This window comes from Cucumis melo, chromosome 3 (genome assembly GCF_025177605.1).
Source record: "Cucumis melo cultivar AY chromosome 3, USDA_Cmelo_AY_1.0, whole genome shotgun sequence".
Classification (NCBI taxonomy): Eukaryota; Viridiplantae; Streptophyta; class Magnoliopsida; order Cucurbitales; family Cucurbitaceae; genus Cucumis; species Cucumis melo.
The window spans coordinates 20,189,529-20,207,671 of record NC_066859.1 but is presented as its reverse complement, the minus strand read 5'-3'; the positions used below and the strand labels follow the sequence as shown (position 1 = coordinate 20,207,671).

General features: G+C 33.7%; 2 long non-coding RNA genes across 2 annotated transcripts; both read right to left on the bottom strand.

The window, feature by feature from the left end:
- Positions 1-4,723: 4,723 nt before the first annotated feature.
- Positions 4,724-5,325, bottom strand: LOC127148635 (uncharacterized). Its single transcript, XR_007819722.1, has 3 exons — positions 5,246-5,325; positions 4,871-4,938; positions 4,724-4,786 (listed from the first exon to the last, which is right to left on the bottom strand). It is a non-coding gene; the product is annotated as an uncharacterized LOC127148635 (long non-coding RNA).
- Positions 5,326-5,421: 96 nt separating this feature from the next.
- On the bottom strand, positions 5,422-6,772 carry LOC127148634 (uncharacterized). Its single transcript, XR_007819721.1, has 4 exons — positions 6,688-6,772; positions 6,411-6,465; positions 6,243-6,330; positions 5,422-5,563 (listed from the first exon to the last, which is right to left on the bottom strand). It is a non-coding gene; the product is annotated as an uncharacterized LOC127148634 (long non-coding RNA).
- Between the last annotated feature and the right edge of the window lie 11,371 nt (positions 6,773-18,143).

Here is an 18,143-nt window from a genome sequence, read left to right as displayed (position 1 = left end):
ACCAAGACAAAACAAAGAAACCGTTGACAGACCACTTTTGACACCTCAATAAAAAAGTAAGTCCGGGGGCATTGTCGTTGACCTTTTTGCACATTAGTTCTCCCTCCAAGCACTCACTTGCTAGAAACTCGATATTTCTCTTTGGATTCTTTACTATTGTCATATAATATAGGAAGTTGAACTTAAGTTGTTGAAGAAGATAATGGCAATGTTTTGTGTTAACCATTTTTTATTTTTTTAAAAAAAGGAAAAAAAGAAGAAAAAAAAGAAAAATGCAAATAACATAATATATATATATATATAAAATTGATTTAAGAAAAGATAATGGAAAGAAAGAGGAAAAGAGGGAGAGAGGGGAAGTTCATTTGGTCTTTTCTTTTTCAATCTTCTACTCCATCGTCAAGCCTTCTTCTCCCATTTCTCATCATCTTTTACATTCTTTAGCTTTAGACCTATGTTGAGAGAAGATTTGTAAAGATTGTAAGAAAAAAATTATGCAATTTGAAGGTTGAAGAGGATAGGGAACATTAAGCTCAATTCAATTTCTAGACATATTGAATTTACACAGACAACCTTTGGTTTTTAAGTTAGTTTCCACTGCTCAAGAAGAATTAAAAGGTGAGGTTTTTTTTTATAAAGTTCATTTAATTTCTAACAAGTTTGGTGAAGGAAGCATGAGCAAATTCTAATTTTAGATTGGTGTTATTCAAAGAGGCATTCAGGTAATAAATTTGGGTACGAGTTCGTGAAGGCTTTGGTTTTTCAAGTTGTCTAGATCATACAGAGGATATTAGAAGCTCTATTAGGTATGGTTGAAAAGCTTATGAAATGGCATACAATGTTTATGAAGAAATCGTGAGTAAAATATGATTAGAAATAACCTTAATTTTAGGAGCAAGTCAGGGAATAGCAGAAGCGTCGATTTTTGGACTCTTTATGTTTTGGGCTATTTTTGTAGCAATCTGTTGAGAATCTTGTCTTTTTTCCTGCACATACGTTATAGAGGAGGGAAAAATAAAGAGTGTGATATAAAGTACACTAATGTTGGTGAAGTATTGAGAAAGTTATGAATGTTTGAAGTTAGGCTGTTAAATCTGGAAAATTTTGGGGAAATAGGAGAAATACTCTTTTATGTCTAAGTTTGGAATTGGGTGATGTCATGTTTTGGACGTCATCTTAAGTTAGTATAAAGATACAATACTATATAAGGTAACACTCGATTTTGGTACGTTTGATAGGCAAGAGGAAATAAATCGAGTCTACACTCTAGGGAACTAGCCTAAGACTATGAGTGACAAAATAGATTTCAAAACATTTGTTTTTAACTGTTATGTATGATTATATTTCTATGAATAGTACATGATTTCTATGAATGGTTTTAAGTATAAGTTCAAGCCTAGGTTTTATGGTAAAATTTATATATGAGCACGTTATTATCGACTTCCTGAAAAGTAGCTGAAACAATGTCATTTTAAGCAAGTATTATTTTTAGATTTTCAGTTTTCCACGAACAATCTCGGTAAGCTTGAGTTTTACGAAAGCTAAAGATAACATACATGTTTTAATGTTTTCGTATGATTTTTTGAGGATTCTTGTTAACTACATGACTGAGATATTGAGCCTGAGGCTATATGGTACCGTGTGCACATAGGTTAGATTCTGTTGTTGTCGTGAGTGTTAGACAGGCCCCACTATATCATAGAGCTAGTAAATGTTGGTTGTACTGAGCGAGGCCTACACAACGTACATTTGTCATGTTAGTTAAAATGTTTTGATATACTTAATATGCCATGCTAGATTAAAATGTTTTGATATACTTAATATGCCATGCTAAATTTAAATGATGTACATGTTGAGTATTTGAGAAAGTTGTTATTATTATTATTACACGTTTATATTTACGGATTAATATGCTTAATATGCCAATGCTATGATCTTTAAAGTTACTGTTTTAAACTGCATCACTCACTGAGCTTTATAGCATATCCTTCCAAAAAGTTTTTCTTACTTTCCAGGTAGAAATAGAGCTCCCGGTGTCTGATAGACTAGCTTAGTCTGCTGAAGCTCCAATATCAATTGCCAGACGTTGTTGGAGTTGTACATAAAATCTGTTTTGTTATGTTGTATAAGTCTTTGTACGATATAGATACTTTACAGTTTGTGTAAGCTCTAGGTGTTGTGGTTGTGTAAACCTTTATTGGTTATGATTTTGGTTCAGGTTTCTCCATCAGGTTTACTTGCTAAATCAGTTATTTTAGGGTTGTACTTCATGTCTGTCTATGATTAATCTAGGTTCCGCTGTATTGTGTTGCATCTATAATAGTTTATATACTAGATTAGCAAGTTTAACAAGTTCAAGAGTTTTGTAGAGTTGACAAATATTGTTAGAGGAGAGCGATGTCGATTGGCTTTATGTCGTCTTTCAGGCTAAGCTAGCGGTAGTCCGAGAGAGGGTGTAACACTTCCCGACCTATATTTTTGGCTAAATGTGTAGGAGATGATGCTAGAAATGTATAGTAAAGTCTTTGGAGTTTTAATCCTCACCTAGAGATGCATATGACCAAGACAAAACAAAGAAACTGTTGACGGACCACTTTTGATCCCTTATTAAAACGGAGTTCAGGGCATTGTCATTGGCATTTTTATGGGACAAACACTAAAAGTTCTTCAACTTGGCCCATTTTCTTTGCTGGAAATGCATCTTTAGTGGTTTTGACACTCACTAGAAGAATTTTGGCCTTTAATGTCGGTTTTAAACCGACATTAAAGGCCTTTAATGTCACTTGGCAATCGACATCTTTGTGAGCGTTATTAAAGGCCTTTAATGTCGGTTTTAAACCGACATTAAAGGCCTTTAATGTCACTTGGCAATCGACATCTTTGTGAGCGTTATTAAAGGCCTTTAATGTCGGTTGGGCTTTAATGTCGGTTTAAAAACGACATTAAAGCCCTCTTTAATGTCGGTTTGTCAGTTTTCAACCGACATCTTTGATAGTGTTATTGAAGCCCTTTAATGTCGGTTGAACTCTGATATGTCGGTTTAAAACCGACATTAAAGCCTAGTCTTTTTATTCATTTTTACAAATTTATTTTTATTTAATTGTTACATTATTGTCCTATAGACCGACATGGGGTGGATGTAGATAAATATGTTTTTCACACGCCAACAAATCAATGAAATTCATATTATGTTAGAAACTATAACATTTGTTTTTTACATTTGAATACACAAAATAAAATATTAATATTATGTTTATATATACATTCTACAATAGTACATGAAAAAAGATTCTAATACAAGAATTAAATAATTAAAAATCCTAAATGCCTTCTCAGTCTTCAATTTTCAACGGTCGCTTGACCATTTCTACACAATCGCTTAGCTTTCAACCCGATATCACTTCAATTATCTACAAACAATATCCAAATAAACCATTTATATGAATAACAAAGCTGTTTGAAGTACTGAAATTGCAGAAAAGGATGAAAAGTTCTTAATATTGCCCACCAAATGAATAATCAACATTTTTTTACATAACATTATTATGAAAACCAATATCAATCTATAAAGAAATAAGCAACATCAACACAATAAGCTGAAAAGTAAAGCTCAGTTATAGTAACTTCATTATCTGCTGATACTTGGAGATGAATAAAAATGAAAACAAAAACCTTATGATTCAAGAGAAAGAAAAGCTACTTTACGTGAAAGGATTAAAAAAATTAAAATAGAAGAAAAAGACTAAGAAAAAGAAAGTCACCAGTCCCTGCCTTTCAAAGTATTTTGCCCCCTCATATGCCAAACCAATTGTCTGACCTAATGTGGCAGGCATTTGCTTCCATATGTGGAAACACAGTATGATTACGATATGAAAAGTAAAACCATCATACCCTATCAGCATTGCTACTCCCTTAGGAGGTTACGATAAGTAAACACATTTGCCCTCACATTTTACATTTCACCAATTAGCAAAGGTAGGAATTTTTTGCGAGCTTTAGAACCTTAGGATCATTCTATATCTCTGTTGTTTAACACCAAAAACTGATTTTGTCATTTTAACGTTTCATGAGAAAAATGAAGAAAAGATATGGTAACAACAACTGTTTTCCATCTAATCATATTGAGACCTTGCTTCTCCTATTCTGTCTTCAAAAAACAACTACTCTTTTACTCAACCTCAATGTCATCACCAATCTACACATGATAATATTCCCTTTTCCACATTTCTTTCCTAGTCCATGCATGGGTAATATACTTCCTTCCAGAATGAGATTTCTTTCTTTACCCCATTTGAAATAATTTTGCATGCCTCCACCATTCCACTTTTACTCATGACCTTCTCCATTCACAACACAGTCTCACAACTTTAATTGTTGATAAAGGAAATTATTCACAAGTTTATATTACCCTTTCCTAACCAGCCTGCAAGTATGAGTTAAATGAATAAAGAGGAGAGCATCTTTCCACCTTTATCAACCATACTTCACTTCTAACAATAGGAATCCAAAAAGCTTTGCGTTTGATTGAAAGGACAACACCCCATAATTCTAAGCGGTTCTTTCTTCCACAATTCTTTGAAAGAAAGATAAGCTTTTAGCCAACATGGGTAGATGATGGGTCCATCTTCTAGTCACAATAACAAGGTAATTGCTAAATGAATAATGGAATGAAAAGCAAGTAGAATAGCTGATTGTTATAGGAACCACATACCAGAACTGAAATACGAACAGCATCACAAGAATTTCCAGCTTCTCCATCTTCAACTTTATCCCGACTCTCAATTATCTATTTCATTATTAAGTAAGATAGAGGGGGGAAATAAAAACAATAGCTGAATGACTTGCAGAATTGGAAGGATGTTGAGTTTACCATGCGGAAAATAGTGTGGGATCTACTACTGTACAAATTCATATTTGTCTCTCCAATATGACGATGAGCTGAATGTATAAACAAGTTGTTAAAATTACTTTCAATCACTAATATATTTAAGAAGAGGCAGACAAAGTCCTAACAAACCAGAGGTATTGGCTTCTAAGAGATCAAAATAGAAATGAAAATGAAATCATTTGAAGAGGTAAAAAATTCAAAACGCTCCCTATTCAACTATTCAGTCTCAAAATCAGAAGTTTAGAATTATTAACCCAAAGGCTGAGAAATATAAAATAAATTTGGAAACAAAATAGAATTCCATTAAGCTCTTTAAGGAGGAAGCAAAGGACTGTATTCTTTGGAAATTTAAATTACATTCTCCAAATTCCATAAGATCGAGAACTTGCTCAGAAGAAGCAACAATCTCTTCTCGCAAACCAGCAACATAGATTCCCTGCTGCAAATATGGAGAAAAAAAAACTATCAACAAAAGTAGATAGAATTTTGGACATGGAACAATAAGTTGCACCAAGTTGAAAATTAAGCACCACCTCTAAACTTTCATGAATCTGCAGTTAAAAACATTGGACAAAATAATGTATGGCTGGACAACAGATTTTTTGACATGAATCCCAAGGACACCATTGGACAGTTCTTTCTCTTCAGAGTAGAACTTCCTGTATACTTGAACACCTGAAACAAGTTTTATCCTCATAGACCAATACAATATTCAGATGGTAGCTAGATTATTTCACATGCACAAGAGAGATAACACAAGGAGAAATATTTTAAATGACAAAACTTCTAAAAATATCTTAAAGTATAGTAAAAATCATAATTTACCTATGATACATAACGATAGACCAAAATAGACTACTGTTTATGTCCATCATGATTCAGATAGACACAAAAAGTAGTCCGTTCCATCATAGATAGATTTTAATATTTTGCTATATTAATCTGAACAACCCATATAGTTTCCATTTATTTGAACACAATCCAACCAGAAGGTTGTCATGCTGCCACATTTTACTAGGAATAGTGTCATGATATTCAATATATTTATCATGGCTTCAGAATGTTTGTTATCGAGTTTCTTTATATTTAACTTATTGATTATCTTTATCTTGCTTTATGGCTCTTAAGACCTCAAAAGGTACTAACAAATAATGTTTCAAAGTCATAAAGTACACTAAGCAAATAATCTTTTAGAACTACTACGTTATAAAATAAAAATAAATAGGCAAGAAGGACATGTCAAAATTCTATAGAACAAAAGAACAAGTAGAAAGTTCATATTAAAGAATTATCATGAACAAGATAATTAAATATTAAGGAAACGAAAATTATAGACATAGGTATTTTATCTTACCATCTGTTAATGTTTTTACTCCAGGAAGAACGTTATCAAGACTCTCCGCTTTCAACATCGCATAAAATGAAGGGTATTGACGTACATCCTACAGCAATCCAGAAGTTTGTATGGAAATAATGAATAGTGTAGAAATGTCAATGTTTTGAATTTTTGTGGAATTAATACCTGAACCTCAAACAACAAACATTTATTGAAAAGTATCAACGCTCCAGACTGAATTCTGTACCAAAGAAGATGGTTAAAAATTATTGGGAAATAAAATTGCTTGCAACTCTGACATTTGTGTTGGTTTATCTAGTTCAAGACTATCTCCCCAAACTATAAATTAATGAGCCAATAACAACAAAGAATCCATGTAATGTTTCACAGCTATAGCAACTCAAATGTCTCCAACACTGTAACTAAGAAAGCAATTTTATAATGGGAAAGTTCTTTACAATACCGATTGTAATTACCAGCAGCACATCTTCCTTCCACTCTCTTTAGGCCATCTAGAACCAATTATATATTGCACAAGAGAAATCAGTGTCAAAAATCACAACACTAAACCAACAGATAAACAAGTAAAGATTCCCAAGAAAACTACTACTAAAGTGAACCCAAAAGCTTAAGCTAATATCTTTTATTATATTACTAACACTCTCACCTTCATGGGAGTGAACTCAAATTTTAATTTGATTACAAAACCTGACATGTAAACTATTAATATTCATAAGGAATTTGAATTCAAGACTCCTCAAAAAGGATACTATCTTGTCTATACATTGTGTCTAAATTGCCAATAGACATGTCATTTGTTACTGATTCAAGTCACTAGATGCTCAGTTAGGTATTCAGATGTTAAGCCTCTCTTAAACAATGGAAGCTATTGTGGTTATTTGTAGTTGAAGTACACTAGTTGACTTTACACGGTAAAAAATTCAACTGTCAAGAGTAAGAATAGCCTTTACTTAAAAAAGAAAGAGTGTAGAACAGGTTAAACAAACAAAATGGTTCCTTGATTTCTATCAAGAGAACAATTACCAGAAATAAATATCATACAGAGTTTCTGTTCCTTGTCTTGTCTGCTGCTAGCAAAGGGCAGCCTACTTGTATACTTCTGTTTGGTAGAAATAAATACTGTCTGCTGCTGCTAACAAGCATCTTCATGAAAAGGATCTATACTTCTTTCATCATTGGAATTATTTTCAATATTTGTACTATCAAAGACAGCTCCAGTATTTACCACTCCATTTCTATAAAGAATATCTAATTCTTGAAAATATGGGACATGTCTTACCATTTGCAATATTAGCCTTCCCAGTTACAATGGTCCTTTTGAAATATTTGTTCATAAAACTAGCTCATGAAAATTTCTCATCAAAACTTTAAGATAAGAAAGTTATTTGCTATAGTAAGAACTAATAAAAAAACTAAGTTTAAGGTCAAGTCTTATAAACATTACAACAATTAACTCCATCAAATTAACAAAACAAATTAAAGTCACCAAGTAAACCAAACAAATTAAATACTTCACTTACATAACAACCAACATAGTTATTACTTCATTTACACGGAGAAGTAAAAAGCCTTTAGAAACCTAAAACTTGTTTACATTAGAGAGTTCATCAAGATATGCTAGAAAGGAATCAGCCAAAGTAGCCTACAAACCCAAGAAAAGAATCTGAAAATTAACAAACAAGATAAATGACAATATCTAAGAAGCATTCAAAACAAGAAGCACCATACCAAGTCGAAAAGCCTAATGAAAGCACGTTTTGTGAATTGTTGGTGAGGCATAACGCACTAGATGACTTAACAATTGCCGCCCCATCAAGAAACAATCCTTTTCCTTCACGAAATCCATTGTATAAAAATTTAGAGTCTGCAAAAAAATAAGGAGGCATAATGAAGAACAACAGTATAAGAAAAGTTAAGGGAGCCATGTTTTCACTTTGGAAGAAATGAAAGCTGAATTTTCAGTTTTAGAACAACAGGGTTTCTTGATTTTCTTTGCAATTTGTGTGATTGAATTGGAGGCTAAAACAAGAATGACCATACTAACTTTGAAATTGAAAAGTCGATAGTGAGCAAATTTCATGGAAATGAGCAAATGGGAGAGCCGTGTCCGGCAATGAAATGGTTTGATGGGGAAATTATGAAATATCAAAGCCTTTGAACAAATGAAATAATCCAACGTTAGAGCAAAAATATCTTTGATGCTATTTTATACTTTTGCATCCAAATTAAAGCCTCTGCTTTCTCCTATGTCCTCATGAGTAGACATTTTCTCCCCCAGTTAATTCCAATTTTCAAAATTAATTGAAAAATTATGAATTCCAACTACCCAAATTAAATCAATTGCCCTAAAATCTCAAAGAACCCAAAAAAAATTGAATAAAAATGGACAAGAAAAATAAGGATATCATCAATGAAAAGAATAGAAATATCGACATACCCAAATCTGCCTTTCGTTTCAACTCGCCAAAATCAAACTCAATTTACAGTACTTATCCAAAAATCACCCGAAACAAATTTTACCCTTACTGGACAGCTCGTAGAAAACCTCAAAATTCCAAATCTAACAACATAGAGAGGCAGAGATGGAAAATGGCTCACCGTAACGTGGGACGGAGGTGCAAGCTGTGGCTGGGCGACGCTGAGATATGGAGAATGCTGGGAGAGGAGAGACTTTTTTCTTGATGCAAAGTGAAAGAATGAAGATATTTTAAATGATACAAGAAATACGACGACGAACGAGCACGGGCTACGTATGAGAGATGGCTGTGATGGTGGGGACGGCGACTGATCAGAGAAGAGATGGGAGAAAGTGATGAGATTGAGAAAGGAAGAAAGGGAAGAAATGTTGAGAGAACACTTCTTTCGTGCGTGGGGTTTGGTAGAGAAAAAAGGAGAAAAGAGTAAAGTAAGAGAGAGAAAAATTCAACTTTTTACAAAATTAAAAAAATAAAAAATAAAATAAAAAAGACCTTTAATGTCGGTTCTAAAAAACATGATGTTTAATATCGGTTTTAAACCGACATTAAAGATAGAGCTTTAATGTCGGTTTAAAACCGACATTAAACATCCGCCTTTTGAAAACCGACATTAAAGCTTATTTTTCATTTTTTCCACCCGACATTAAAGACCAGATTTCTTCTAGTGACTTGAAAAACGTTTGCCACTTTTTGGAAGCATTGTCCACCTTTTCGATCGTTTTTTATTGCACCTTAGTTCTCCCTCCAATGAACTCGCTTTTCGACCTATAGTTTGGCTAAATTTTAGGGAACGATACGAGAAATGTAAATGAAAGTCTTTGGAGTTTGAATCCCTCAGCTAGAAATGCTTATGACAAAGACAAAATAAAGAAAACGTTGACAGACCACTTTTTACCCATCAATAAAAAACTGAGTCCGGGGCATTGTCGTTGAACTTTTTGTTGGATAAACACCTGAATATTGGAATTTATGTCCTAAAACTCGTAGTTTGCAGTTAAATTATATTCTATTTTATAACGTGGTTATTGAGGACTTATTAGTAAAAATAAAATACTATAATCTTGAATGCAATAAACTTAGGTCCTGAGGCTATCTAGTGTAGACTTGAACTTTATGTAGAGACATAAATGTGGATCAAGTTCGACTATATAGCCCAAACGATCTATAGTGTATGAATAAGGTTGGGCACCTTATTCTTGGAACGCTATGGATGCAGCCCGCTTTGTAGTTAGTACAAACGATGTGATCCTGAATCGTTCATGTAGAGATATGGGAGTGAGGACATCCTTTGTAAAAAGTTTACATAAGACTAAAACCATTAAATAGTCACTTTTAAGTTATAACACCATTGACTATATAAAACTGATTATTTCGATTATGATGACCTAGGTAACTTAATCTTAATCCTGAGATAATTATGAACATTTTTTCAAACGGTATTATCCTTAGATCTGCATAGGTGAGGGCATCTCAACGATGCTGGCCCAACAAGCCTCCTATTTCAGGGGTAAAATCGGATGGATTGATAGGGATATAGGGTGCAAGACAGAATTCACTCCCACCCTCGTCTTAAGGTTAGTAGATAGGTTGTTCTCTTAAGGACTAAATCCAAGTCTTGAATAAGGGACTCTGCTCTCTCATTAGTCTGAGAAGGATTCGATTTATAGGTTGGTCCTTAAACCAATTGTTCAATAGTGGATTAGTGGGACTTAAGGAACAAGATATAACCTCGAGGGTAAAATGGTATTTTGACCCAACTGAGATTAAGAAGAACCTGTGAAGGATTAACTTACTGAATCATGGTTATATCAGATGGATAGAAACATATCTATAGTAAGGGGAGTGTAACTACGGGACTTTAATGGAATGACCCATTAGTTAACGAATGTTGATTAGTTCGATATAAAAGGGTTTAGCCAGTTAATCTTGTTGGAATTTGTGTCCTAAAAACTCATACTTTGTTAATTGATTCAATAAATTTTATTATTGAATACTATAATCTTAAAACCAATAAATTTAAGGTCCCAAGGCTATTTTACTAGTTTTTCATATATACTTGAATTTTATGTAAAGATATAAACATGGATTAAGTTCAAGTTAATAGTCCAAAACGTCTATAGTGTATGAATAAGGTTGGGCGCCTTATTTTGGATAAACACTATGGATGCGACCCGCTCCATAGTTAGTACAAACGATGTAATCCTGAATCGTTCATGTAGAGACATGGAAGTGGGGACATCCTATGTAAATGGTTTGCATAAGACTGGAACCACGAAGTAGTCACTTTTAGTTATAACACCGTAAACTATAAACTGACTATTTTAATTTTGATAGCCTAGGTAACTTGATCTTAATCCTGAGCTAACTATGAACTTTTGTTCATTCGGTAGTATCCTTAGGTCTGCATAGGTGAGGGCAGCTCAACATCGCTAGCCCAATCAGCCTCCCATTTCAGGGGTAAGACCGAGTGGATAGCTAGGGACATAGGGTGCAAGATGGATCTCACTCCTACCCACTTCTGGGATAGTAGATAAGTTGTTCCCTTAAAAATTGAATCCAAGTCTTGAACAAGGGGCCCTACCTTCTCATTGGCCCTAGAAGGATTCTGGTTTATAGGTTGGACCTTAAACCAATTATTCAATAGTGGATCATTGGGTCTTAAGGAGCAAGATGTAATCTTAGGGGTAAAACGATATTTTGACCCAGCCAAGATTACAAACAACCTGTGAAGGATCGACTTACCCATTATGGTTATATTAGGTGGACAAAAATATATCTATAGTGAGGGGAGTGCAACTAAGAGTCTTTAGTGGAATGACTCTTTAGTTAACGAATGTTGATTAACTTTGGTCTAAAAGAGTTTAGCCAGTTAATCTTGAATCGTTGGAGCCCATGATCTATAGGTTCATTAGGTTCCCCTACTAGCTCATATAGATTCAACTAAGAACAAATATGTTGAAGTAATTCGAATCGCTCGAATAAAGATAAGAGAGAAAAATCGATAAATATATAAGATATAAGTCGGTAGAAATAAACTTTAAGTTTTGTGTTTAAATATGATTTAAATAAATATGAATATAGATTCATATTTAAAAGCTTGAAAAGTTTAGAAAATGGTCAAAAGTCAACATGTTGATTTTGAACTTTGACCCGATTTATTTTCAAATATGATTTGAATTTTAGAGAAATGAATACAAATTCATACTCAGGAGGTTGGAATTAGTCAAGACGGGAAAATTAGTAAAAAGTCAAAAAGTTGACTTTTGACTAAGAAAAGTCAAAGTTTGACTTTGACTTAAGTTGGTGAAATGACCAAAATGCCCCTTTGATTAATTATTAATTAACATTAATGGAAAATGTGGCAGCTGATTATGAATTGAAGGCCACTAATTTTATTAAAGAGTTAATGAGTTGATTAGGTGTTGATAAGATATGAAATAATTTACATGCAATCTGCATGTAAATTTCATATAAAACTTCTCATTACCGAATGAAAAGATGAGAGTTTTTGCTCTGAAAAACACCTAAACGATTGATTCTCATCTCTCTCCAAAAAATTCTCTTCGCATAGCCGAGTCCCACAACTAAGTTTTGGTCCTGGGCATAGTAGGTTAGCCTGGTGGTTGTCCTTGCTCGTGATTTTCAGGAAGAGAAGAAGTCTCGGATCAAAGGAGAAGTTGAGAACTACAAAGGTAAGTACATCATTTACGTTACTCTTTTTTCGTTTAGGTTCATCGCATGGTAGATGCACGTTAACTTCTAAATCGTTTAGATGCATATAGAGTAAAGTATGATCCTTTATTTTCCGCTGCAGCATGTCTCTATTGTTTGGTTTTTCCATCAAATCTCGAATCATTGGAGCCCATGATCTATAGGTTCATTAGGTTCCCCTGCTAGGTCATACGAAATTAACTTAGAACAATATGATGGAATAATTCGAACTGTTCGAATTAGGTGAAGAAAGAGAAACCAACGAATATATGTTATATAACCATTGGTTATCAGTTTTAGATAGAACTTTATGTTTAAATATGATTTAAATATTAAAAATATGAATATAGATTCATATTCAGAAGCTCGAAATTGATGAAAATGGTCAAAGTTGTAAAAAGTCAAAATGTTGACTTTTGAATTTGAAAACTCAAACTTTGACTGACTTTATCTTCAAATTTGATTTGAATTAAAAAAAAGAATGTGGATTCATGCTCGAGAGGTCGGAATTAGTTAAGATGGATAGAATAGTAAAAAGTCAAAGTGTTGACTTTTGACTTAACACTTTGACTTAAAAAGTCAAATTTTGACTATGACTAGAATTGTCAAATAACTATAGGGAAATTGTATTGGGCGGCACAATAAAAATCCAATTTTGCAATATTAGCACTAACATTTTCAATTTTGCAACTATAGAAACTTTTTAATTTTGGTTGATATTTCTTATTTTATTCTTTTTATTATTCCAAAATTGCCCTTCTTTGGTGTTTTCTCTTCATTTTTCATTTATCTTTATTGTTCTCCTTCATTTTTCGTTTTCTTCTTCTTTTCTCTATCGTTCTTCTTCACCATTTCTCCTATTCACCTACTTCTCTTCTCCTCGTTTTCTTCTGCCTCTTCTCCACTGTTCTTCTTCACCATCCTTCTCTTCTCTCTTCAGTTTCGTTCTTTTAGATTTCTCCCTCTTCGTCGGCTTCTCTTTTTTTTATCATCTTCTCCTCGTCTTCTTCTCCTATTCTCCTCATTTTTTCTTCAGGGAAAACAAGAATTATGTATGTGTTTCTTTCCCTTTTTTGAAGCTCTAATATTATTTCTATAAATTGCTCATATATTATTTATTAAAATTAGGGATACAATTAATTCTTCCTCATCTATTTTATTTGTTCATAATATCTTTTATCGAAAGGAACTTTGTAGATCAGTTTGGTTTTATTTAGTAATGTTCGGTTCTGATTTTTTAATTTGTATCAGTTTTTTATATCAACGGTATGATATACTTATATTATATGTATTAATTGACTGATATACTTACTACGTGTTTTTTATTTTTCCAAAATTGTTGCAGTTCATTGTAGTTATGGTTAAATTGGCAGTAATTGTTTTTCAAAGTGGTCAATGAGATGAGCAACATTACTACGTGGATTACAAAACAAATTGTGTTTTGGTTGATGGAGCGATATCATCATTTGATTCTTTTGTGAACTTGATTCATATTGAAATTCAGGTTGAGTCATGGATTGAACTTTCAGTTTTAATTTGTTGACTATAGGCGATAATGATGTTCAACATGTTATTAAGATTGTAAACATACCATAACAACTGTATCGACAATACATAAAGTGTATCATGCTTAGTGCATCAGGTGTATTTAATTAATTGAGTGTATCAACAGTGTGTATCAACAACATATCAAGTGTTTCAAACTAATAATATGTATCAATGAAGTTTTGCAAGTGATTAAGTGTATTACATCTATCAAATGTATTAGCAAACAAACAAGTGTATCAACGGTATATAAAGTGTATCATTCTTAGCGCATCAAGTGTATTTAATTGATTAAGTGTATCAATAGTTGAGCAAGTGTATCAACAACATATCAAGTGTTTCAAACTAATAATATGTATCAACGAAGTTTAGCAAGTGATTAAGTGTATTAAATCTATCAAGTGTATCAGCAAACAATAACAAGTGTATCAACGATATATAACATGTATCAATGATATATAAAGTGTATCATTCTTAGTGCATCAAAGTGTATTTAATTGATTGAGTATATCAACAGTTGAGCAACTGTATCAACAATATATCAAGTGTATCAAACTAATAATATGTATCAATAAAGTTTAGCAAGTGATTAAGTGTATTAAATCTATCGAGTGTATCAAGAAACAATAACAAGTGTATCAACGATATATAAAGTGTATCATTTTTAGCGCTTCAAGTGTATTTAATTGATTGAGTGTATCAACAACATATCAAGTGTTTTAAACTAATAATATGTATCAGTGAAGTATTAGAGAGTAAAAAAAGTGTACAAGCAGTACATCAAATCAGGTGTATCGACGGTATATATTGGTGTATCAACGGTATATATTGGTGTATCAGTCGTATATATTGGTGTATCAACCGTATATATTGGTGTATCAACCGTATATATTGGTGTATCAACCGTATATATTGGTGTATCAGTAATGACTAAAGGGTAACTTTGTAATTTCGTAATTTTAAAATGCGGGCTGGGCTTCAATTTTTCTATTTTTGCAAATGTGAAAATGATGTGCTATGGGCCTAATTTATGATACTATAATTGTCATATTTGCAAGAGCCCCATAACTATATTTCCCCTTGACCAAAGTTAGTGAGAAAATCCAACGTTTTGTTGGATAATCCTACTAACTCTTAGTGGGCTAAGTGGAAGCTCATAGTGATGACACCAAGCTCACTAAGAGAAATTGGAATGGTGACTTATTCCACTAATTGTAAGTGAAAAGTGATGTGTTGCATTTGGGAGAACTAATTACATGCAATAGTTGCATATAATTGATCTATTTATAGGGCCTTTTTCAAATATTTGAAAAACTTTTGGTAAAATTTTGTGTTTTTCTTTTTCAAAAAATTCTTATGAACTTATTTCTCACCCAAATCTCAAACCTAATTTCCCATCTCCTAATTCCATCTCTCTCTAAATGTTCTTCACATATTGGGTCCCACTACCCGGTTCTAGTCTGGAGAATAGTAGGTCAACTCAAGCGGAGGTCTCGATCCGAGTTCGTGAAAAAATGATCGAGGAAACAGGAAGCTACGAAGGTATGTTTCTTTCAACCCTAATTTAGTGTTATTAGGGTTGTGTTTATGCATGTTAATCTCTAAGTAGTTAGAAGAATCTAGAGTATATTTGATCTATTTTTTCCCTGCGTTCGTATGTTTTCCATCACAGAAGTTCTTCAACTTGACTCATTTTCTTTGCTTGAAAATGTGTTTTCAGTGGTTTTTGACACTGTACAAACGCTCCCAACTTTTTGGAAGCATTCTTCACCTTATTGACCGTTTTTTATTGCACCTTAGTACTCCTTCCAACGAATTCACTTCCCAACCTATAGTTAGGCTATATGTTTAGGGGACGATGCTAGCAATGTAGACTGAAGTCTTTGGAGTTTGAATCCCTCAGCTAGAAATGCTTATGACCAAGACAAAACAAAGAAACCGTTGATGGACCACTTTTGACCCATTAATAAAAAACCTGAGTCTGGGGCATTGTCGTTGGCTTTTTTTTGGGACAAATACTAGAAGTTCTTCAACTTGTCCCATTTTCTTTGCTGGAAATGCATTTTCAGTGTGTTTTACACTGGACAAACATTCACCACTTTTTGGAAGCATTGTCCACTTTTTCGATCGTTTTGGGTTGCACCTTAGTCCTCCCTCCAACGAACTCACTTCCCGACCTATAGTTTGGCTAAATGTGTAGGGGACGATGCTAGAAATGTAGACTGAGGTTTTTTGAGTTTGACTCAGCTAGAAATGCTTATGACAAGGACAAGAAAAGAAACCATTGACGAACCACTTTTGACCCCTCAATAAGAAACTGAGTCCAAGGCAGCCTTTTTTTTTTGGGACGAACATCATAAATTCTTCAACTTGGCCTATTTTCTTTGTTGGAAATCAATTTTTTGTGGTTTTTGACAATGGACAAACGTTCCCCACATTTAGGAAGCATTGTCCACCTTTTCGATTGTTTTGGATTGTAACTTAAAACTCCCTCTTATGAACTCGTGTCCCGACCCATAGTTTGGCTAAATGTGTATGAGACGATGCTAAAAATATAGACCGAAATCTTTGGGTTTAAATCCTTAAGCTAGAAATTCTTATGACCCAGAAAACAAAGAAATCATTGACATGCCTTTTTTGACCCATCAATAAAAAATTGAGTTCAGGGCATTGTCATTGGCCTTTTTTTTTTTGGGACGAATACCATAAGTTGTTCAACTTGGCACATTTTCTTTCTTGGAAATGCACTTTCAGTTGTTTTTGAAACTAGACAAACGTTTCCCACTTTTTGAAAGTTGTCCACCTTTTCGATCGCTTTGGGTTACACCTTAGTGCTCTCTCCAACAAACTCGTTGCTCGACCTATAGGTTGGCTAAATGTGTAGTGGATGATGCTAGAAATGTAGACTGAAGTCTTTGCAATTTAAATCCCAAAGCTAGAAATGCTTATGATCAAGACAAAAGGAAAAAACCGTTGATGGACCACTTTTGTCCCCTCAATAAAAAATTGAGTCTGGGGTATTGTCGTTGGCCTTTATTTTGGACGAACACCAGAAGTTCCACATTTTCAGTTGTTTTTTATATTGGAGAAAATGTTGGCCGCTTTTCAAAAGCATTGTCCACATTTTCGACCGTTTTAGATTGCACTCATGCCTCCATCCAACGAACTCGTATTCTAACCTATAGTTTGGCTAAATGTGTATGAGACGATGATAGTAACGTAGAATAAGTCTTCATAGTTTGAATACTTGATCTAGAAATGATTATGACCAAGACAAAACATTAGACTTTGATGGACCACTTTTGACCCCTCAATAAAAAACTGGGTCCGTGGCATTGTCGTTGGCCTTTTTGTGGGACGAACACCAGAAGGCCTTCCACTTGGTCCATTTTCTTTGCTGGAAATGCATTTTCAGTCATTTTTGATATTGGACAAACGTTCTTCACTTTTCAGAAGCATTGTCCACATTTTCGACCATTTTGGGTTGCACCTTAGTCCTCCCTCCAACGAAGTCGATCCCACACCTATAGTTTGGCTAAATGTGTAAGGGAAAATGCAAGAAATGTAGAATCAAATCTATATTGGTTGGTAAGCGAGCTCGTTAGAAAGAGAACTATGGTGCAATCCAAAATGATCGAAAAGATGGTCAATGCTTCTAACAAGTGGCGAACGTTTGTCCGGTGCAAAAAACCACTGAAAATGCACCTCCATCAAAGAAAATGGGCTAAGTCCAAGAACAGTTGGATTTGTCCCAAGAAAATGTGAACGAGAATGCCCCAGACACAATTTTTTTATCTTGGGGTAAAAAGTAGTCCTTCAACGGTTTTTTTATTTTATATTGGTCCTAAGTGTTTCAAGCTTTGGGACTCATATTTCGAGGACTTCAGTCTACATTCCTGGCATCGTCCCACACATTTTCAAAAAGTATATGTCAGGAAGCGAGCTTGTTGGCGGAGAACTAAGGTGCAACCTAAAACAATCAAAATTATGGTCAACACATCCAACAAGTGGCAAAAAGTTGTTCAGTGTACACTAAAGTCCAGCGAAGAAATTGGGCTAAGTTCATGAACTTCTGGTGTTTGTCCTAATAATATGCAAACGAGAATGCCCTGGACTCAGTTTTTTTTATCTTGGGGTAAAACATGGTTCTCCAACAGTTTATTTG